This window comes from Furipterus horrens, unplaced genomic scaffold, assembly GCF_987537825.1.
Source record: "Furipterus horrens unplaced genomic scaffold, mFurHor1.1.pri manual_scaffold_4, whole genome shotgun sequence".
Lineage (NCBI taxonomy): Eukaryota > Metazoa > Chordata > Mammalia > Chiroptera > Furipteridae > Furipterus > Furipterus horrens.
The window spans coordinates 81,103,634-81,128,392 of NW_028327174.1; the positions used below are offsets into that span (position 1 = coordinate 81,103,634).

The 24,759-nt window shown below is 35.6% G+C and overlaps 1 pseudogene; it reads right to left on the minus strand.

The window, feature by feature from the left end:
- Window positions 1-4,576: 4,576 nt before the first annotated feature.
- On the minus strand, window positions 4,577-9,084 carry LOC150012285 (serine/arginine repetitive matrix protein 1-like; annotated as a pseudogene).
- Between the last annotated feature and the right edge of the window lie 15,675 nt (window positions 9,085-24,759).

The window sequence follows — 24,759 nt, forward strand, 5'->3', positions numbered from 1 at the left end:
TTTTCTTCCTCAAATATTACATCCTTTGGATGCTGTCCATTGCCACAGATACCTAAATTTTTATTTTATTTAGTTTTTTAAATATAGTTTCAGCAGGAGGCTTAATAAAATGTTAGCAATTCTGTCATTTCAGAATAGGAAATTTCTTCCTTTTTTCTATTTTGTGTTTATTACTGCATTGGTATGTATTAAAATATTTATTTATCGAATAATAATTTCTTTCTTTGATCATCCGTTTATTCAGAAAACATAGATTATATACCAGGCATTGTGTTAATTACGGTAAAATAGTTAATTACTAGTAAAATAGTTCATAACAACTTCTCATTAAACACAAACTTCTGTGTTTATATTATCTATTATTTATTAACTACCTAAGCACTTAAGTACATTAGAGATACACACGATACATATTAAACTTTATAATAATATTACCTCTTGAATTATAAACAAATTGAGGCTTGATTAGATATTTAATAATATATCTGAATTTTGGACCTAATAACAAGCACCTTTATTAAATTTTAAGCATAGTAACACTAGTGAAAAAACTGTTTTCATAAATTATCATAATACCTGGTACAAAGTACACATGCAGAAAAGAATTAATTTACAAATGATTGAATCTCTAGAAAACTCAACATTCTGCTTATTACAGAATCAAATATTGACATTATTTATACATTTTAAAAATAATTTTATTTCATTTTATTTATTTTTATAATTTATTTATTTGTTTTTTTAATTTTATTTTTAGAGAGAGGAGAAAGGAGAAAGAGAGGGAGAGAAACATCACTGTGTGGTTGCCTCTCACTATCGCCCCCAGCTGTGGACCTGACGTGCAACCTAGTAATGTACCCTGACTGGGGAACGAAGGATTGACCCAGCGACACTTGGCACGCAGGCCGACGCTCAATCCACTGAGCCACAGCAGCCAGGGCTTTATACAACATTTTTTTAAATTGGATATTTCATGCTCATTATTTTGCCTGAAAAACTCTTATCTTCCTTTCACACACAAACACACACATACCATGCTCCAATACTATACACCATAATTATTGAAGCTAGAGTCAAACTATTAATAAAATTCTATAAAGCTTATGGAAAGAGTTCCTCATTTGCACCCTGTGATACTTTTATTCTAAAATTTATAGCCATGATCATATGTATCACTCTGTGCCTTTTTTATAGATTAAATATAGAATTATGTAAACTAACTTTACATAAAACAATTATGGATTTGTTTTCATTAAAACTGGAAGTACTACACTGTAAGATTATAAATAGACCTGAATAAAATGCTTTGACTATAGCAAAGTCTTTTAAAAACTGTCTATAATTTTATTCCAATCATAATTAATTAGAGGCAAGTATTTTGGTTACATTTGGCATCCTAATATTCATGAAACTATGACACTTGTATAAACCCAAGTAACTGAAATTATTAAATTAAATGTCCTGTTAACAGATGTTAAGTGAATACATCACCCTTTCTTCTCTTTTTATTGAATAATATAACCCAGGATTTTACCAATACAGCTTTCTACTGGACTTTATTATAATATAAATGATTTGCCTCTTGAAACTCTTGAATTACTAATTTTTACCAGAGAGAAACTTCCAGTATCTTAATTCCTATTTTTAAAATTGTACTTTTGTATAATGTATACTTTTATTTGTGTGCTTTATCTTTTAATAAAGAGTATAAGTTAATATAAACATCATTGATAACTTTTGTGAATATGTTAAGTAATGTAAATGTTAACTTAAGATCTGAGACTTAAGAATAGAGAGGCAAATTGTAAATGATAAAACAATGAAAGCGGAGAAAAAGGATAAAACAATTTAGAAGTTATTTCCAGTTAGGCTGGTTTTAGAGTTATAGGTATTCAATTTTCACAGTAAATTAAAGAATACCAATAAAATTATTGCTTCAACAATACAGATACTATTACATAAATAAGCAAGGAGGCTGGACTTGGGCCATTTCATAGTTAGTACAGTGACTTTTTTATTTATTTTGATTTTTTAAAATTTTTATTGTATTTTTCTCATTACCATTTAGTCCCTTTATACAGTGACTTAACAATGTCATTAAGGGTCTGGTTTTTCTTATCATTTTGTTCTGTCATCTTCAGCATAAAAAAAATATTCACGAGATAGTTCCAGTGAATCTAAGCACAATTAACATGGAATAATGTAACAATAAAAAGGAAAGATGCCTTTAAAAAGCTGTGTCCTTCTACTCTCCTTTCTGTAAGGGAATAAATTTTTCTCCCCAAAACACCTACAAAACATCTTGGGGATGAATGATCAGAACACAACCATTGTCCTTCAAGAGACAAATCAATGACAGCATGGATAGAGTTTTGATGATTGGCTTATATCCATGGCTTCAAGAGCATCTCACAGTAAGAAGGTCATTTGCACATCAAAAATAGTATGCATAATTTATATTTAAAATAAAAACATAAATTTTATGAAATTATACTCAACATACACTGGGAAAAAGCACTTTGATATTTTTTCTATAGTTTAAATTGGGTTTGACTCACTAAATTTAATTTTATAACTCAGAATTGGGTCAGTTCTATAGCTTTGTAAATACTGGCTTACACATAGCACTATTTACGTCCTGGAACTGGAAGATTGTTATAAGGTTTCTGTGAACCAGTAAGGTTTACAAATGTGTATTAGGCATGTGTTCAACAAAATCCCATGATTAGAGTCAAAGTCTGGTGAAGTGGCTTGTCTTTAGCTTCCCTCTGCTTTCCTTTTTGTAACTCTTTCAGAATACCTGCCTCTATCCTATGGCCCTTGCTATTATTATAAGATCCCCAAAGTGGGTGCCATTCAGATTGTGCTTTATCATGAAATTCAAAGATACTCTGAAATTACAACACTCTAGATTCTTGATAGGGGAAGCCACATACATTAACTCACTGTAAGTGAAAAAACAAATTTTTATTAATCCATATTATGTGTGAAGAATCATTAGGCCATCACAACACAACATTAAAAAAATAAGATGATTTCTAATGAAACAAATTTCGATTTGGTGTCTAGCAATACAAATAATTCAAACAAAAACAAAAATCAGGCATGTAAGGAAAATGCTTCTTTACAGAAATAACTACCATTGTGCAAATGAGTTTTTCCTGAGGCTCAGCTTGGGTCAGCCTTCTAGGCCAATCTTCATTTCAAACATGTAATTCTTTCTTTTTCTGAACACACTAAAGGTATTTTATTTGAAATTTGTGGAACATTTTTAAAAAATGGAATTACTTGATCCTACTTTAAAAGCAATATGGCTTTATAAAGATCAAGCATTGCAGATAGCTTGGTATAAGGTATCAACTCTTTAAAATCAAGGTCAAAAGATTGACCCTATACAAGCTACCTATTTACCCTCTTTTTTTCTTTCTTTCCTGAGTCTAGATTCTGTAGGTACAGATAAGCAAATGTTGTAATCCCTGGTTGGGAGTAACAGGAGAGCAAACAAACAAAATTTCTAAAAAAATCAGTGAACTAAGATATAAAGCCCAGTCCATTTCTAATTTAACACAGAATTACTTCTTAGAAAGTGTCTTTCAATTTATATAACCATTGCATTCTAATTTTCCAAGCTATTTCATGTGAAGATGTTTCTTTTTTTTTTTTTAATTTGGAAATTTATTCTGTTTAATCCACAAGCTTTATATAGCTTTAGTTTAAAAAACAAAAACAAAAAAAATCAAAAAAACAAAAACAGTGAAAACAAGACACCATTTCAAAAGTCTGGGCCCTTCCAGCCTTCCAAATACAAGAGCTCTGAAAGCTGTATATACAAATTGGAAGAATAAGACAAAATTATGAATGGAACCATGACATTTCATAAAACCAAGTGTATGTAACTGAAAGATCCTTCCTGGGACTAGTTAACTGCCTTTACAAAAAAACACAACAGAATAGAATGAAATTCCAGTGTTCCAAATCAACTTGTTACACATCAATACTAACCCACAGTGTTCTTGTCCTGGCAAACAACATGCTTTCATTTTCTGTCTCATCCTAGAGCTTGAATCCTGATTCATTTCAGCAGAGACTCCACAGGCAACAGGAAAGATTGTGGCATTAAAATGCTAATTTATACTTTTGTAGTAGTTCAATAGTGGTCTTATTTCTGGCCAACTGCAAACCATACAAGGTTGGATGCATCATAACTTAAATGGGTTCTAAGACTCAAATGAGAAAAAGTAGAGAAAAAAAGAGAAAAGAGAAAAGAAAACCTCTGGGAATAGCCAGGGGCATTTAAAGAAATCATAAAAATGCCAACGATATTTAAAGCCCCCTTTTTAAAAAGGGGACTTGTTTTGGCTTAAAATATTTCACTCTAAATGAATTTATGTCAGCTGTCAATGAAAGAATGTCACTAATACACTGTGGACACCTTTTGCAATGTAAATCCATGCCCTTTTTTACATGGTGAACTTCAACCTAGCAATTATTACAACAAATGTTATAGTCTAAAGCTCAAACACATTTTAGCATTTTTGAAATTGAATTGAGTACAAACCAAATAAATTTACACCGTAACAAACATTTCCACCTACGACTGTGGGGACACTTGAGCCTTCCTCATTGATCTCAGGGCCTTTTCACACACGTGCTTTTCTAAGTCGTCAAGGTTATCTTCAGCTTCACTTTCAGTCTCCTTCCTGGGCTCGGGCTCCGCCTCTGGCTCTCCCTGTGCTGATGTGGTGGTTGGAGTAGGAACGGCTGCAGGGGCTCCAGTGACTGCGGCGGCTGCGGCCACAGCCTTTTCTTTCTTGTGTTTTTTGTGTTTCTTGTGCTTCTTATCCCTTTTGTGTTTCTTGTCCTTCTTTTTCTTCTTTTTCTTTCCACCTCCTTCCTTGTCTGAATTTCTCACCGGTGATGGCCTTGGTGTTGGGCTCTTAGCCTTTTTGACTGGTACCGCTGGTGACCAATTGGTAGAGGGTGACTGAGACTGGACAGGAGATGGAGGTGCTGGGGGTTTTTTAGCCACTGGCTCAGGAGACCCTGAGGCAGATAGGGAGGATTAGACTCTCCTTATAGACTGAGGGCTTGGTGAGGTAGCTTTTTTTGTCTTTTTGGGTTCTGGAGTCCTGGAGACTCTCCTAATGGGCCTAGTACTTGGAGATGGGGACTGCCTTCTTTGGGGTGATGATGATGGTCCTCTTCGAACAGGTGGAGGACTTGAGGAGGTCTGAGGGACTCGAGGCCGTGGTGAGGGCGAATGCCGTTTGTTTGGTTGTGGTGACCGGGCCTCGCGGCTAGATCGGCCGGGGGAAGACCCTTTCCTATGTTTTTTTTTTTTTTAATGTGTTTTATTGATTATAATGTTACATTTGTCCCAATTTCCCTTCCCTCTGCTCCCCTCCACCCGGTGGCCCCCCTCCCTCCAGTTGTTCCCCCCCTTTTAGACCATGTCCATTAGTTGTGCATATAGTTCTTCTCAACCTCTCTCTGTCTATTCCATTCCCTCCTACCATGATCCTTAATCCCTATATCATCTCCCTCCCTCTCCTCGTTCCCCTTCCCTGTTGACCTCCCCCCAATATGTTCCCCATACCTATAGTTCTTTTTCCACTCTCGTTGCCTGTTTAGTTTGCCTTTGTTTCAATTCCCTAGCTTCTGTTGTTTCTTGTGATGCAGTTTTCATTTTAGATTTCATAGTTTTGATCCTCCTTTTTCTAAACCAGTCCCTTTAACATCTCATATAATAGTGGTTTGGATCTAATGAACTCTTTCAGTTTTGTTTTGTCCTGGAAACACTTTCTCTGCCCTTCTATTCTGAATGACAGCATCGCTGGATAGAGTATTTGTGGTTGTAGGTTTTTGCTTTTCATTACTTTGAATATTTCTTGCCAGTCCCTTCTTGCCTGCAGGGTCTCCCCTGAGAAGTCAGCTGATAGTCTAATTGGGACTCCTTTGTACATGATTCTTTTCTTCTCTCTTGCTGCTTTTAAGATTGTCTCTTTATCTTTAACCTTTGACATTTTGATTATAATGTGTCTTGGAGTGGTTCTCCCTGGGTCCAGTTTTTTTGGAATTCTCTGTGCTTCCTGGACCTGTAAGTCTATTTCCTTCCCCAAGTTTGGGAAGTTCTGCTTTATTATATTTTCACTTAATTTTTCAATTTCTAGTTCATCTTCTTCGCCCTCTGGCAAACCAATGATTCTTATGTTGGGCCTTTTATAGCTGTCCCAGAGGTTTCTGATCCTCTCTTCATTTTCTTTGCTCTCTGTTTCCTCTCTCTGCACTGGTTGACTGTTTGTTCCTTCTCTGTGTTCTGGTTTGTTGATTTGAACTCTGGATTTTTTTTCCTCACCATCTGTCCCATATGTGGTTTTGTTCCTTTCATTATGAGTGTTTTTCGATTCTTTCTCATCTTTTTCCAGATCTTTTGTTAATTCTGTAAGCCGCCTGATAACAATGGCCCTGAACTGAGCCTCTGACAGGTTTCTTATTTGTTTATCTGTCAGATTCCTCATCTGTTGCCTGGTGAGCTGCGCCAGTGGGATTTCTATAGTTGTCTGCCTCATTTTAACAGATGCATTTTGTTTTCTTGGGCCGGCAATAGGGGGCAGTGCCTGTGTACTCGTCACGACCCAGCGACCGGCGCCTGTCCGCAACCTATTTCGCAGCCCTGTGGCGCTTTCTTTGGGGGCGGGGGTCCAAGATGGATTCACACAGTTATTCCGCTAGGAGACCGGGATCCATCCTCCCGCCCTCTGGGCCTCACTGTTCAAGGCGATGTGGTGGCTGCTTTCCCCAGCGTTGGGGTCGCGAGCTGCCGGGGTTCGACTGCAGCCGGGATTGTTCTCCCCGCTGCTGTCCCAGGTGCGACCGCAAACAGCTCCGCCCCCTTTCGCTCTTACCTGCCCAAAGGGCGCCGCTGGTTTATAACTTCATACGTTGGGCTTCCGTGTAGTTTTATTTTCTGGAATTTCTAGTTATCTTTTGTTTTGAAGTAGTTGTATTCCTCTCTAGTTGTAGAGGGAGACCGAGCATGTCCGTCTAAGCCTCCACCTTGGCCGGAAGTCCTCTCCTATGTTTTGATGACAATGAAGGTGAACGTCTCTTGGTGGCTGGGGAACTTCTTTGTTTGGAAGGTGGAGAATGGGAGACCCGACGCTTTGGTGGTGGAGTTGGTGATGCCTTTCGTTTAGGAGGGGTGGGGGAGAAGCCGTTCTTCTCTTCGGAGGTGGAGAAGGAGAGTATCTCCTCTGTATTGGAGGCGAGTATCTTCTTGGGGAAGGTGAGCGCTGACATCGGGGAGGAGAAGGAGTCCTCCGTCGTGGTGGTGGTGTGGGAGACCTACGTCGCCGAGGAGGTGGAGCAGGAGAAGGAGAACGTCGCCTTCTGGTGGGTGGTGGGGAAGGACTTCTCCGTCTACCACTTTTAGTCATTGGCGATTGCCATCGCTTTCCCATCTGCATCCGAGGGGAGGCTTCTTTCTGGTGCTTTCGAGGCGATGGAGAAGCACTGCGGGAAGGGGAATGTCTCCGCCGCCTGCCTACCTCACCATTCTGCACATGGGACCTCTTGGGCCGCTCATCTTCTGAGGAAGAGGAGGAGCCAGAATCAGATGAAGATTGCTGATTCTGTTGTCTGTACTGGCGTCTCTGCTGCACAGAATCTGCTGCAGCCATTTTGCCACCTTTATCTTCTTCTGATTCAGATAACTCTACTTTTCTAGGCTTGGGTGCTGGTGAAGGGGACTCTCTTTTCTCAGTACCTTTATGTTTTGTCACTTTACCTGAAGTTCTCCCTGGAGAGACAGAAACACGACTTTTTCTTGCATGGTTTGACTGCTGGGGTGTTGGGGAATGACGTGTTTTTGGTGGAGGAGTTGCTGGAGGTGATGGTCTATGCCTTCGCCTTGGAGGACTTGCTGAAGGAGACAACCTATGCGTTTTTCGAGGGGGGCTGGATGTCCTCTTAGGAGGCTTCTTTGGTGGTGACCAGGAACGAGATGAAGAGGAGGATGCTGATGAACGCCGTTTTCGTCTCACTGGAGATCTGCGCCTTCTATGCTTTGGTGGAGGTGGCATTCGTCTTGGTGGAGTTCTTCTTGGAGGAGATGGCCGCCTTCTTGGGCTTGGCCGCCTTCTAGGTGAGTATGACCTTGATCTGGATCTATGGCGCCGTCTAAGCCGAGTATGAGAAGGAGAGCGAGAACGTGTCCGGGAATCTTGATTTGGAACGTGACCGAGATCTTGGTCGGAGCTTCTCCTTTTCCTTTTCTTTTTTGGAATTTTTCTCTGGAGAAGGATCTTTAGGCTCTGGTACAGGTTCAGGTTTGGGAACTTTCAGAATGTCACTAGTAGAAGTGGCCTCTTGTACTGAAGGTTCTTTCATTTTCGCTGATGATTCTGGGAGCTCTGGAGTTTTTTTTTTCTTCTTTTCTGGAGCAGGGGATGGACTCTGGCTCTTGGTTCTGTGACGGGGAGATCGAGAATGACTGAGCTTTCTCTCTCCTGACAGGGGAAGATCATAATCTAGGGGAAGGAGATCTGGATTTGTGTTTTCGTGGGCTTCGAGACCTCTCCCTTTTTCTCTGCTGCTTTCTTTTTCTTCCTTATCTCTCTTATCTTTGTTTTCATCTTGCTTTTTCATAGATGCCAACTTTTCTTGTTCAGTCTGTCTCTGCTTTATTTCTTCTTTCTTCAGTTCTAGGAAAGCAGAAGGAATTCCAGCGATGTTTTCTTGTGCGCTTAAGAGTAGGGGCCATAGTTCTCCCATAAATTCTCTAGCATTTTTTCCATTCAAAAACCCAGATTGATTTGCATCATTTTGGAATCTGGATTCTTCACTTCCAGCTGGTTGAATATAAACTCAATCACAACATCATCTTCAAACCCAAGGATTTCCGTTACTCGTTTTGTTATCCAGGGCTTTATAACCTCCAAATTTACTTTGCTCATATCCACCTTTTTTTCTAGGCATTCTGCAAATTTCAGCTGCTTCAGTAGCTTCTTCTGTTTGTTGCTGAACCGATTATCCTCTTCTGCACTTGTTCCGCAGAAGAACCCCGCGTCCATCTTGCTGCCTCGCTCAGAGATCGCTCCCTATCCCAAGGTGCCTGAAGATGTTTCTGATGGTTGATGCTTAAATGTATAAATATGTTTTTATATCTTTGTAAGATGTTTAAGGGGAGTCATGAGTACTTTTTTAAAATATACATTGTCATTTCATTTTAAATTAATAAATATTTATGTACTCCTACATGTTAGGTGATTTTGTAGAAATGTTTTGTTTTTGTTTTTTGGTATGTGTTTTTTGTTTTGTTTTGTTTTTTTACATTTCTTATGTAAGTATATTCTTGTTTGTTTAATAATATTTTTGTCTTCCTTATTTAACTTTTTGGTTTTCTGAAAAAAACGAAGTCTGAAAACTTTAAGGTGCAGACAATTTTTGTTTCAATTTTTGCAGCAAGCCAAAAATAGTAAAATGATGCAATTTTCAACATTAAAACAAGAATCATGCTCATATTAAAATTTTGTTTTTAAAATGGAGGAATGCAATTATTGCTAAATCACAGAAAGATGTTTTTCTGTGGCATAACCTAAAACTTTATTTTTCTAAAGAGAGGGAAATGAAAAGCAGTAATGCTTGATCAACTTGTTTATTTGGATTACAGAAATCTGTCAATTCTAAAATTTGTGGATGGCTCAATAATACTTCTAAATATAAAGGGAGCACAAAGAAGGACTTGGAGTAGGATGATCATATAATTTATTTTTCAAACTAGACAACTTCTTGCAAGTAAAATAAATATTAGTAATGATGTAATGACAACAGGTATAAATCATGCAGTCAAGGACAAGAGGAGCCACAAAGTCACTACAACTAGAAGGGATGTTGCAGAAGCAATTCCCAGGTTATTTTGCCTAGAACAAAATTTTTTATTCATTAAGAAACAAGGCTCTTTATTATTATTCTGGCATTATTACCTGCTTATTATGTGCTTGTCCTTTGATAAGTATTTTACATTCATCACTTTATTTTTCCTTTAAAAATTAAAAACCATTAGTAAACATTATTTTGTTTTACTCATGAAAAAACTGAGATGAAGCTCAAACTCTTCATTAGGATGTTCTAGCATGTCACACTTCTTCCAGCTATATTATATGACTCCTTAACTAAGCCACTAAATCAACAGAAGAAATGCTCATCAGTAGATGAATGATTTCAAAAACTGCCAAGTGAAGTAAGCCAGTCAGAGAAAGACAAATACCACATGATTTCACACATATGTGGAATCTAATAAACAAACCAAACTAACAAGCAAAATAGAGACAAACTCATAGATAGAGAGCAGGCTGACAGCTAAGAGGCAGGGAGGTTCAGGGGTGGAGGATTGAGCACAAAGGAGGGAGGACTCATGGACATGCACAACAGTGTGGTGATCATGGAGGTACCACCTGTAAGGAAACTAAATGGTGATGGGAAAAATCCTTTCAGGAACAACAAAAAAAGTGTTACTAAAATTCAAAGAAAAATAACTATGGTACATTCATGCAATGAAATACTATACAGCAGAAAGAAGGAACAAGAAATTCCTACCTTTTGTGACAACATGGATAGAACTGGAGACTATTATGCTAAGTGAAATAAGCCAGTCGGTGAAAGACAAATACCATATGATCTCACATATAAAAGGAATCTAATGAACAAAATAAACTAATGAGCGAAACAGAACCAGAGACATGGAAACATGGAACAGACTGACGGGTGCCAGAGGGGAGGGAAGATGGGGGAGTGGTGGAAATAGGGAAAGAAATTAGTCAAAGAACATGTATGAATGACCCATGGACATGGACAATAGTGTGGGGATTGAAACATGATGTGAGAAAAATTTACTCGCCCATATAGGAAACAGTTTTTGAGCAACTACCAGTTATGAGACTCTGCAATAAGTAAGATGGAAAAAATTAAGTTTTTAGGTTCAAAGAACCAATCTACAGTATTAAGAAAAGATAGGTAAAAAATAACTCTACCAGATGCCATTATTAAATTTGGAGATCAACTGCTATGTGTTTCCAGGGTTGGAGGGGTGGCGGTCGGGGAAGAAGGGCTTTCTATGTAAAGGACTAGACTGACCACAGGAAGAAATCCTACTTAGTCTTCAGGAAAAAGCAAGTTGCTTTTATTGAAGAAACACACTGGCACATACACATATATTTACTTGTATATTTACATATACACATGTATAGACTCACTTAGGTACTAATACATATGTGAATCCTTAACATCTATGAGAGGGAAAGAGAAAACAGGACAGTGAGGCTTGTGTGACTTTCTTTTAGTTACAAAAATCAATATGCTACTCCTACTTCTAAAACTTATTTTGAATCTAAGATACAGAGATTGTTTTTATTCCCATTGTACTTAATCAGCAAACTTCCATTACATAGAAATCATATATATGTTCTTTGTGTAAAAGGAAACAAAATCTCCTTGACACTTTCCTCCATATTTCTAAGGAAATCATTACATTTGTCATTGCATTTTCAGGGCATTGTGCGAAAAAGAATAAAGTTGTAAATTATAAGACCAAAGCTAATATATTTGCTCTTTTGTAATGAAAGACCCTTTCAGAAAGCCTCATTTATGGAGACTATTTTGTACAAAATGATATATTTTACAGCTGAAACTCAAAAAGGTAGGTGGGAAAAGGTGAGTGAAAATGTATGTGTTACTTTGTTTAAAATTACATTTAGAAGCAGACTAAGAAAGAAGAAAGAGATTTGGTTTCAGATATACTCAGTAGCAGAAAAATAAACAGTGTGCATCTGTTTTTTTTGTTTTGTCTTGTTTTTTTAATTTGATGTTTCTTGTTAGAACTTTAAGATCAGTCTCAGTGGAATGAAAAAGACTAGAAAAACTTTATTGTTATTCCTCTAGCCTTATACATTCTATTAACACTGTTTTCCTATAATGCTTAATGATTTTTAACAGTCCCCAGTATATAGGAAAAATATTCGACTTTATATTTTTGCCTTAAAAATTTCAATCTACATACTTTATTCATAATGTGCAAAGCTAAATATTATATATATTTTTCAGGTTAATTTATTTAACTGTAAAAAAGCATTAAATTTTTATTAACTAGCTAACTTTTTTAGATTTGGAGGAATATTTGCTTGAATATACTTTCCAAAGTGACATTGCAATATGAGGCATAAAAATGTTAGTATTCAGAAAATTAAAATTATGTAATAGTGATACATAATGCAATAAACTTTGGAAGGCAAATGCATGCCATCATCGGTATCTTGAACTCTTCACATCTCTTCCTTTCCTGTGTTGGTAGAGTTATTAATGTAAAATTTTAATAAGAAGGAGTTATTCTAAGGCACAACTTTACATAAAGCACTATTTTCTGCCCCATGTCAGTAACATTTTCCCCTGCATCCCACGTAGTCTGTTTTGGTAATCAAATATTTTAAGCTAATAAAAACCAACTTTTAGTATTTCCAAAATATGGTGAACATATTTTATATACTACATATTCACTATTTATACAATTATGTACTTACCATTCTTAATAATATTATCTAATGACAATATTATGAATAAAAATGTTTAAGTAACATGAAATAAGATGTGTAGCATATAGATTCAAATTATAAAAATATGGCTTACTGAAAGTTTCATTAATTTATTTTTATTTTTCAAATACAATACATTAAGGAAAATATTTTTTCTAGTGAAATGCTTTAAAATTTCTGAAATTCATATTCTCCATTTTCTTCATTCATTAATTTGTGGCATGATGAATAGACATTTTAAACTATGTTTGTATATTTTTAGTGTGCTGCCTATGAATATTATTAAAATTATTCCAACCATAATATAACTAATTATTTTGGATAACTAAAAATGTTACATATTAATTTATTATTAAATATCACAACTGTCACTTTTATTAGTACTAAATAACGTATTGCTGACTTTGGATAGCTAAATAGAGAAAAACACATCTCATAAATAATTATTTAAAACAGCATAAATATGTAATGAATACAGGAACTTTCATCTAACAAATCAATTATTTACTAGTTTTATATTTTTATATTAGTTGTCATTCAAATTTGAGCATACTAATATATATGCACATATGTAGATATTATACATGCAACTTTTAGCAATTTTAGAATGAATTGCAGATGTACATGTCACATTACCTCTATATATTCAGTACACATTTCCTAAAAACAAGAACATTTTGTGCGTAACACTAGTATAAGTATAAAAATCAGATTATTTAATCTAAATAAAATTATAAAATTTAATCAATTATATGTTCACAGATTATAGACACTTTGCAATTTTTACAATAATTCCCTTTATATGTAAGATGATAACCTGTCCTGACCCATGGTCCAACCAGGAGCAGATACTATATTTAGTTTTCACACATCAATTGCCTCCTTAAATCAGGAACAGTTTGTCAGTCATTGTTTTTCATGAAGTTGACGTTTAGAAGAGTGAAGGCCAATTCCTTTGTAGCATGTTTCTCATTTTTCATTGGTGTAATATTTCCTTGTGATTGGGAATAATGCAAAAGTGATGTAGTGCCCTTCTCTTTCCCAAACAAAGCCCAATACTCACAGAAAAGTTAAGACAAGTCTGTGCTAATCTGGTGACTCACATGCTCCCTCAGGTTTCTGACCATTCCCTTTTCTTAATGTTTAACTTCTCCAGCACATTTAGAAGTTGTCAGATTATTGTAATATCTTTTTATATTTCTTCTTTTTGTCATAATAATGTGCAGCAGACCCTCAGTCTATTAAAAACTTGTCTTCAATAGGTATTTTATTTCAGCACCTGAGGCTAGTTAAGATAACCATTTCTCCATAATGTGCTACACAAATACCAGTCTCCATTTTCTTATATTCATGAGGACATTGGTGACTTCAAACTCAGCTAGGCAATCTCAGACTGCCATGTTTCTTGAGTGTCTGTTGCCTGTCAACTTCTGGTGTCAAATGTTATGGTAGGATAAAGAAAGCAGAAGGAAGAAGCTTTTAAATTAGCTTTTAGGCATGTCTCCCAAAGTCATAAATCATAGATGCAAGACACCAAAGTGTCGCTACCTTATCTGTAGTTTAGAGATGTTATCATTGTGGCTTCAGTCAGAAGTAGCAATATCAGAAGTTTATCATATTAAGGAAGCCTATCATATCCAGAAGTGTGTACCTCAGCAAAACAAATGCCTCATGTCTTCCGTCCTGACATCCCTAAGCTAGTGACTCAGACTTTGCTAATATTAACACAATAAAACTATGGCTTTTGCAATTGTGCATGTCAGTCAAAACCACAGAAACAGCAGAATTTTTTAACTCCACCCTACTTATGCCTTCACTATCCACACAAATACATCTGGTAAGCCAAATCTAAATTTTATCTCCAAACAAGTTACAAAGGAGTTGAAAATGTAAATGTTAGCTGTTCAGCCTCCATAGTACAAGGAGTCATACCATCCAACGTGTGCTAGTCCACCTCTTGACATCTTCTACTGCAGTGTATTTCATGCAGACTATGGGCTTTACCTCTTCCTGCCAGTAACTTTTTGAATCCTCTCTGTTGCTCTGGCTTCTTCTGAGTCATCTCTTTATTATAGAGTCATGATATCACTCCAGATTATCGTTTTGGGAAGTTGCATTTTAACAGACAACTCTCAGTTGGTTCTCTTCTCTGGAGTAGGGAACTATGTTGTTCTAGTTTAGTAGGAGATACAGGCAACTTCCAGAGTAGCCTCCCCTCCTGTTGCTCTGCAACCAGAAAGGAATTATTAGTAGACCAAATCTATGCAACTTTCTGTTTCTATAAGTGTTGTAGTACTTTGTGGTCGAGGGCACGGAAGTAATTCCCCATTTGTGTGTGGTGAAATTTGGAACTAAACTTCTCATTCTACTTTTAGGTATCTGATGGGATTCAATGAGAAATAAGGTAAATTTAGTTTTCTCTTCTCCTAAGAGCACTGGGTTGCAGCTCCCTGTCTCTTGGGTGCATCTAATCTGTTGACTAAATCACTAACACATAATCCCTCTCCAGTTTCCTACTAGGATTTCACTCAGTTGTAGATTCTGGCATGGCCAGCTGAGAGTTCTGAACTCCTCACATAGGCTCTGCTAGTACTTTTCACGGTCATCCTCTGCTTCTGGTATCCTTGGTGTCAAATACATGTTTGCAACACAATAGCTGTCATCAATAAAACAGCCCTTCACTACATTCCCTAGACAATTTCATTATTTATTCTAGGTTTCATATTAAAAACTGTCTGAGTCCATGTTGTTGTTGTTGTTGTTGTTTTTTCCTTCTACTTATTCTTCTCATTTGGCTTCTCAAAGAGTGTGGACATATTGCATTTTTATTTTCTAGTTTCCTCTCTGTGTGCTTCCCACGACTGTCCACATGTCAGTCCTATCTTTCTTTCCTATTCTTCCTTTAGTGACAAAATATTTTTAAAATTTATTCTCTTCTCGAAAAATAGTATGAAAATGAATTCAATAAATTTATACAACAAAACTTTAAGAGACTTGTATTCAAAAACAAAAAATCTAAAACTCTAAGAATTAGTCTGTGATTAATGAATTTGTGCTATAAATCACACAAAGTGCCCTTTGCATTATTGCAGTTTCAGACCATGATTGAGGAAAGATAACAGTGCTTTCAGGGAATGGTCTTCTAGCTCTAGAGAATAACCTGATTTTATGAATCTTTCAAGGAAAAAGAAATATCAACAACCACGGCCATAGAAAATTCTTTGCTGAGTTTTTGGGCTCTGTGATAAAGTGAGAAGTCTGCTTTCTTGTTTCAATATATATTCTGACTCAAGAGGGTCAGTTTTATACAAGTTCAGAATTCTAAATTTTAAATGCTCTTTTGGGGGCCAAGATATTTTATTGGTCTCTAATTCCTAGTTGTCCAGACCTCAGACTAAATCAGTTCTCTATTTGGGTCATTATACTATCCATCAGTTTTTTCTGAAAATAACTTATAGGTGATAAAACTAATAAATTAAGGGAAAGGACTGCTGACGTATAACAAGGACAAAATTAATGGTTCCATTTAAGACCAATATTGCAATGCAGAATGTGAAATGCCATATCCTTTGTAGTCCCAAAGGCCAACATTTTTCAAAATCTCTCTGAAATGCTAAGGAATCTTTGATAAGAGATTACAATTTTCATAAAATATACCTTTATAGTAAGTAGGCCCCGGTCACCCATTTAACACATTTTTTTTCAAAGTCTAGAATTCAAAAATACTAAAATATCCTTCATTTAACTTACTTGTGTTTTAAATATGTACTCACTTTTCTAAACATATAATTAAATATGTTTTCTTTCTAAGATTACATTATAATCCATGAAGTTCAAACCAATTAATTATCTCACTTCAATTGATTGCTCTAAGAGTTCTCATCTTCATGAAAGCAGAAACTAACTCTGAAAGATTTCTTTAGAACTTTATAAGCCCTGGCTGCTGTGGCTCAGTGGATTGAGCATCAGCCTGCGAACCAAGTGTCGCTGGTTTGATTCCCAGTCAGGGTACATGACTAGGTTGCACGTCAGTTCCCCAGTTGGGGGGCTCATGAGAGGCAACCACACAGTGATGTTAAAAAAATTAAAAAAAAAAAAAAAGAACTTATATACATTAAGATACTTACCAATATCCTTACCAACATACAATGGAATCTAACCAGTCAACCTTAATCTTTTTATTTCTTTGTATAAAAATCTTTAAACTTATTATTTACCCCAAAAATTTTCAATTTGTAGCCCATATTTAAAGGAAACAATCTTTTCAGAAAGATAAATTTAAAGTTAATTTAAATTTCTTATGAGTTGAATGCACTAATTAGAAAATGGGATGATATTACTACTTAATACTTTCCAGAGTTTAATACAAAACACAAGACTTCAGAAATAGTTTAAACTTATTTTAAAATTTAATTATATTGTTATTGGGGAAATAGCATAATCTCTACATCACATTTTATTCATCTTTTAATGGGTATACTCCAAACTTGTAATGTTTGTAAAAATATATATTAGGAAGGGCCTTGACCCAAGTCTATAGGGATATAATAGGGCTAGAACATGGGCCTATGTTTTACCAGATCTTGGAACAATCCCTCAGGCTAACTGAGTTCATAGCAACTACTGGTAGGCAGTGATGCAGCCAAAGCTTGAGAGCATAGAAGACAGTATTAAAACTAAAAAGCTATTTGAAAATGATAAACAGAGCTACTTAACAATCCTTTATTCACATCAGGGCCTTTCCACTGGCATCTGGGAACTTCTGTGAGAACCTGCTCTGTTCCCTATTTTGTGTAGCTGTCTCATGATGTACACATTTTTCCATAAATCTTTATTATTTTGTAACTGTATCTACTGGTCCATTCATTGGTCACCCTTGAGACAGTTGTGTGCATTGTTATGCTCTCTTTATTAAAAATGTAACATAAAGTGTCTGACACATGATAAAACTAAAAATGTTATATTTTTGATATCTTTTTAATACCGACTATGTACCAGGGACCATTTCTTCCATTTACATATGTATCCCTCTTATATTTCTTATAAAAACCAAGTTTTACATATAAATATTGTAATTTTGCTGATGGGGAAATTAAGCCCAGTGTAAGAAAAAATAATGACACATCTAATAAGTAGCTGAACCGTTTTTTAGCTACAAAATTACTCAAAATCTACATTCTTTTCACTATCCTATAGCCTTCATTGTCAGTAGAGCATACAAGCGCAAAAAGAACAGATTCACTCTTTATAGTTAAGGAACCAGTACATAGTGAAAACAAAATGGACACACTGATTACTCAAATTGATGTGCAGACAAAAAGGCAATTAACATGTGATTGGAGGAATCCCATATTATTGGTGTTGATAATGATTAATACTGATAAATTGAAAAACTAGGTGATTGGTTATTTCACTTAAATAAATAAGGGGGAGAAATAGAGATAACATAAAGCGATAAAATTGTATTTAAGGTTTGAGAACTGTTATAACACATATGAAATCTACTCTCTTTTGGTGGAGCAAAATGCAAAAGTACACTGGACCTGAAATCCAAAAATCTTTGGCTAAAAACCTAACACCTTTATTTACTGTAGATATAACTTATTGCACCCCATAAAAAATGTAGTCAACTGATTTAACAAAAAAAGCAAAGGCAATTTAATGGAGAAAAAAATAGTCTTCAACAAATGATGCTGGAATAATGGAATATCCATATTTTAAAAATAAACGTAGAAGCAGATGTTACAGCTTTCAAAAAATTAACTCAAAGTGAAAACAAAATATAAAATTTCAGGAATAAAATTTGTGTTAAAATCTAGGCAACCCTGGGTTTGGTGATGAGTTTTTAATTATCTTTTTAAATTGAGGTAGAATTGACATGTAACAATATATTGCCCCCCCCCTTATTCATGGTGTGCTTTCTGCAGATTCACTTACCTGCAGTCAACCATGGTTTAAAAATATCAAATAGAAAATTCCAGAACTAAACAATTTATAAGTTTTAAATTGTGTACCGGTCTGAGTAGCATGTTGAAATCTCTTGCCAATTCAGTCTATGCAGTCCAGGACATAAATAATCCCTTTGTCGATCAAGCATATTAATACTGTATATACAAACCACTTATTAGTCACTTAGTAGCCATCTCAGTTTTCAGATCTGCTGCTGCACTGCCACAGTGCTGCTGTTCAAGTAACATTTGTAGTAGCCTAACACCGTCACAATGCCTACATCATTTACCTCACTTCATCTCCTCACATAGGCATGTATTTTCTCACATCACATCAAGAGGGGTGAGTAAAATACAATAAGATATTTTGAGAGAGAGAAATTTCATTCATGTAAATTTAATTACAGTGTATGGTTATAATATTTCTATTTATTAGTTTTTTGTTGTTAATGTATTACTGTGCCTAATTTAAAAATTAAGCTTTATCATAGGTATGTATGCACAGGAAAAGTCATAGCATATATAGGATTTGCTACTCTTCTTGATTTCAGAAATCCACTGGGGATCTTATAATGTATTCCTCATGCATAATGGAGAACTACTGTACAATATAATGAATCAATATTTGTTTATATTGCTAAATGATCACCCTGCTGTCTAATTACCTTCTGTCACCATGCATAGTTTTAATTTTCTTTATGATGAGAAGTTTGAAGAGGAGTTTAAGATAAATTAAACAACTGGTAAGTCAAACCTTATTAAAATCATCTGTTCTGTGCAAGACATATTTAAGGAAACCAAAAGACAAGCCACAGATTTTAATTAAAATATTTGTAAAATACATATGCACTAAGTAACTTGTATTAAAAGTATGCAAAGAACTCTTAAAATTCATCAATACATAAACAAACAACCAATATTTTTTTAATGAGCAAAAAATCTGAACAGACTTTACCCCAAAGGAGAAATACAGATAGAAAAGGGGAAAAAGAAAGATGCTCAATGTCATTTGTCATCAGGGAATTGCAAATCAAAACAATAAGATACCACTACAGACTTACTAGAATAGTTAAAAATCCAGAAATTGCTGTATAAGTTGCAGAACAACAGGAAATGCTGTTAATTGCTTTGGGGAAATGGAAAATGTTGCAGGCATTTTGAAAGACAATTTGGGATTTTCTTAAAAAGCTAAATATAGTGTTACTATATGACATAATAATCATATTTCTACTTATTTCCCCAATTGATTTGCAAACCTATGTCCACACAAAATATTACACATGAATGTTTGAAGAGACTCTATTAATATTCACCAAAACTGGAAACAACCAAGATACTCTTTAGAATTTATTGGGGTAATACTGGTTAATAAAATTATATAGTTTTCAGGTACACGACTCCAAAACACATCATCTGTACACTGCACTGTGTATCCACCACTCCAAGTAAAGTCTCCTTCCATTACCATTTATCCCCCTTGAACCCTTTTCTATCCCCCATTCCTCTTTCCCTCTGACAATCACCATAATGTTGTCTGTGTCTATGAGTCTTTTTTTATTTTCTTTGCTTAATCCCTTCACCCTTTTTAGTGAACCCCCAAATCCCTTACTCTGACAGCTGTCAGTCTGTTATTTGTATCTATGAATCTCTTTCTATTTCATTGTTAGTTTATTTTGTTCATTAGATTAGATATATAAGTGGAATCATATAGTATTTGTCTTTCTCTGACTGGCTTATTTCACATAGCATAATACTCCCCAGTTCCATCCATGCTATTCCAAAAGTCAGATTTTCTTCATTTTTACAGCTGAGTAGTACTCCATTATGTAAATGTAGCACAGTTTTTTTTATCCACTTATCTACTGATAGGCATTTTTGCAGCTTCCAGATCTTAACTGTTAGTAAATAACACTGCAATAAACATAGGGGTGCATATATTATTTTGAATTAGTGTTTCAAGTTTCTTTGGATATATTCCCAGAGGTGGAATTGCTGGGTCATAGAAAGAAAACATAAGCAGTAAAACATCATATATTTACTGTAGCAATTTTTTTTCTGATGCATCTCCTCAGTTAAGAGAAACAAAAGAGAACTGGACAGGGACATGCAAAAAAATAAAAATAGAAAAAGAAAATAGACCACCAACTTACACCATACACCAGAATAAACTCAAGATGAATAATAGACTTAAATATAAGCTGTAACACCATAAAAGTTATACAGAAAAACATAGGCAGTAAAAATTTCAGATATCCAATGCAGCAATATTTCACTGATATAGCTCCTAGGACAAGGAAAATAAAAGAAAGAATAAACAAATGGGACTACATCAAACTAAAAAGTTTCTTCTCAGCAAAAGAAAACATCAGCAAGATGAAAAGAAAACCAACTATATTCAAAACATATTTTCCAATGATATCTTGGACAAGGGTTTTATCTCCAAAATATATAAAGAACTTATACCACTCAACACCACAAAAACAGACAACTCAATTTAAAAAATGGTCAAAAGACCTGAACAGACACTTTTCCAAGGAGGACATACAGAGGGCCCAAGCATATGAAAGGATGCTCAACAACACTAGCCATCAGAGAGATGCAAATTAAAACCACAATGAGATGTCACCCTACATTGGTCAGAATGGCCATCATTAATAAATCAACAAACAACAAGTGCTGGCCAGGATGTGGAGAAAAGGGAACCCTAGTGCACTGGTGGTGGGATTGCAGACTGGTGCAGCCACTATAAAAAAAAGTATGGAATTTCTTCAAAAAAAACCATCTATCTATACACCTCTATGTTCATAGCAGCAATATTTACAATAGCAAAGTGCCAAAAACAGCCTAAGTGCCCATCAGTGAATAAGTGGATCGAAAAACTGTGCTATATTTACACAATGGAATACTATGCAGCAGAAAGAAAGAAGGAACTCCTACCTTTTGTGACAAGATGGATGGACTGCAGAGTATTATGCTTAAGCCAAGTGCCAAAAGACAAATACCATATAATCTCACCTATAAGTGGAACCTAATAAGCAAAACAAACAATGAGAAAAATAAAACCAGAGGCATGGAAACAAGGAACAGACTGACAGTGACAAGAGGAGAGAGGAGAGGGGGAGAATGGGGAAAAGGAAGGGAAGGGTTAAGGAACTAGTACAAATGACCCATGGACATGGAAAATGGGGTGGGGATTGACTGTTGGGGGGTAGGGGAGAGCAATGGGGGAAAAATGGAGACAACTGTAATAGAACAATAAAAAATGAAAAAAAGAAACAAAACAAAAATTGAACAAATGAGACTTCATCAAACTAAAAAGTTTTTGCAAAGCAAAGGAAACCATCAACAAAATGAAAAAACATCCTATTGAATGGGAGAACATATTCACCAATACATCTGATAAGAACATATTATGCAAAATTCATAAAGAACTTATAAAACTCAACACCAAAAAGAAAGCAATCCAATTAAGAAATGGACAAAGGACTTGAATAGACACTTCTCCATAAAGGACACACAGGTGGCCAATAGATATGAAAGGATGCTCAATGTCACTAAGCATCAGAGAATCAAAGTAAAACATTACCATACATCTGTCAAAATGGCTATTATCAATAAATCAATAATCAAGTGCTGGCAAGGAAGAAAAGGAAATGCTTGTGGGAATGCAGATTGGCACAGCCACTATGGAAAACTGTATGGAGTTACCTCAAACACTGCCTTTTGACCCAACAACCAAGATGATTTTTAATAGGCAAATGATAACCAAAATCTGGCACTTACTCATACACAAGAGATTTGTTCCAGGACCACTGCAGATACAAAAATATGTGATGCTCAAGTCCTTATATAAAATGACATATCCTTAAATTTAATAAAAACATTATGTATAATTGATGTTATATAACTCATTTAAGATGGTGCATCCAGAATGTAGCAGAGGTAGGATTTGAACTCAGGCATTCTGAACCCAGGTCCACTTTATTATCAAGCAATATTATCTGTGAAGAAAGTTATATATAGAAAAAATATAAAGAGAAATAATTTTGAAAAACATGGAGTTAACAAAGCTAAATGAGTTTTTATTAAATCAAAAGATTTCTAGGTATCTTCAGTGGGCTAATGTAACAGTGCCTACTTAAGAAAAGAATTGTATTCAACAATGGAATCATCTTTCCTCCTGGACCTTTGGGTCTCACAGTGCATACTGGGACTTATGTTCCATAAAATACACACTTTAGGGAACAAAGGACTCACCACTTTCATATATCTTGGATACAAATAAAAGATTATTCAGAGCTAAACCCTGAACATAGTAGATATGTCAATTTTAGTTTGTATATTTACTTGTATTGTTATTTTTTTAAACAGAGGGAGAAAGACATACTAAAATTAGAGTATTGTGTGTATATCATCAGTCTCCATTTTATTAAAAAAACACTGGGGAGGATAAAAACAAAATGAAATATTACCTATTGTTCATAGTTAGTATATTTCTCTGTCCACTTAATTGAACTAATTTTAGAATGATGATGTGTGTTTTTCTATAATTAATCACACTTTGTCATTCTATTTTCCTTGGCACCAGTTTGTTCTTTTTATTCTGATTATATTGCAATGATCACAGTCCAAGCTGCTGTGAATTATGAAGGAAGTAAAGAAAGCCCTTATATCTTTTCCATTTCCATATTTTAAAAGCACATAATGATTAAGCCACTTTTGTGGCTTATGAAGCATTTGACTGAACATTTATTCTGATTATTCTTCAGAACAATTATTTCCTGATTTCTACTGCTCAGTGCTGGGACAAGATAGAAAACAGATCACCTTGACTTCTCCCTTTCTGAAAATAAGAGATGAAATGGTCCATAAAAATGTAAAATTACTATGAATAAATTCCAGGGTAAAAGACTAATACAAGAGATGGAGCTAACATTGTCCCAGAATGATTAATAATCCAAAGTCAAAAATTATCTGACTTCATATAATTAAAAGTCTTTATGTTTAGCCCAATGAATAGTATGCAGGATTTAAGTAAATGTAAACGTTCTAATCGGTGTCAAAATAAAATAATAGATATTCTAATCTATAAAACAAAAGAAATATAAAACTCATTCAGCATGCCATCCTGATGTCAACAAACTGAAGTAGTGGATTTCCGGACAAGATGGAGGCCTAGTCAGACATGCTGCATCCCCCTCCACAACTAAGAAGAAATACAACTATCTCAAAACCAGAGACAACCAAGAAGTTCAAGAAAATTGAGCTACATGGGAGTCCAACAACAAAGATATAAAGAAGAAATACTCATCCAGACAGGTAGGAGGGGCAGAGCTGGGGCAGGAAGGATACATTGTGGCATCAGCAGTGGCCAGCCAGCAGAAAGTGCAGTCACACGTTTTAAAAAGTCAGGAGGGACATCTGGGGAGTGCTCCCAGCATCAAACCAGACCATGCAGCTATGGTTACAGCTCTGGGGGAAAATAAAGCTTCATTGCTTCTGACTGTGCAAACCAATGGGGGCTGAGATGGAGGAAGAAACTATTGGTCTCTCAGTAGAGTCTGCTTGTTTAAAGGGCCCCCACAGTCCTAGAACATCCACAGACCCACTCACTCTGGGAACAATCACCAGGGCAACAGCTAGCGAGGCGCCAGTCATGTATGGAAATGGGAAAAGTGCCTAGTAAAGGAGCAAGTACTGAGCAAGTGGCATTGTTCCCTCTCAGACCCCTTCCCCACATACAGTGCCACGACATGGTGAAATGGGTCACCTGTACTGACAAATACCTAAGGCTCTGCTCCTTATAATGTAACAGGTGTGACAGCTCTACCTAAGACACAGAAGCAAAGAAATACAGGAGCTTGTCAAGATGAGGTGACAGAAGAGTATGGCCCAAAATAAAAAAACAGATCAAGGCTCCAGTGGGAGAACTAAGTGACGAGGAAATAGCCAACCTAACAGATGAGGAGATAGCCAACCTAACAGACACAGAATTCAAAACACTGGTAATAAAGATGCTCACAGGCTTGACTGATATGCTTAAGTATGGGAAATGCATAAAGAGAAGAAGTTAAGGCTATGCTAAATGAAATGAAAGAAAATCCACACAAAACCAGTGGTGAAGGGAAGGAAACCGGGGTTCAAATCAATGATTTGGAGCATAGGAACCTCTTGGACAACTTTAAACATGCTAACATCTGAATCATAGAGATGCCAGAAGGAGAAGA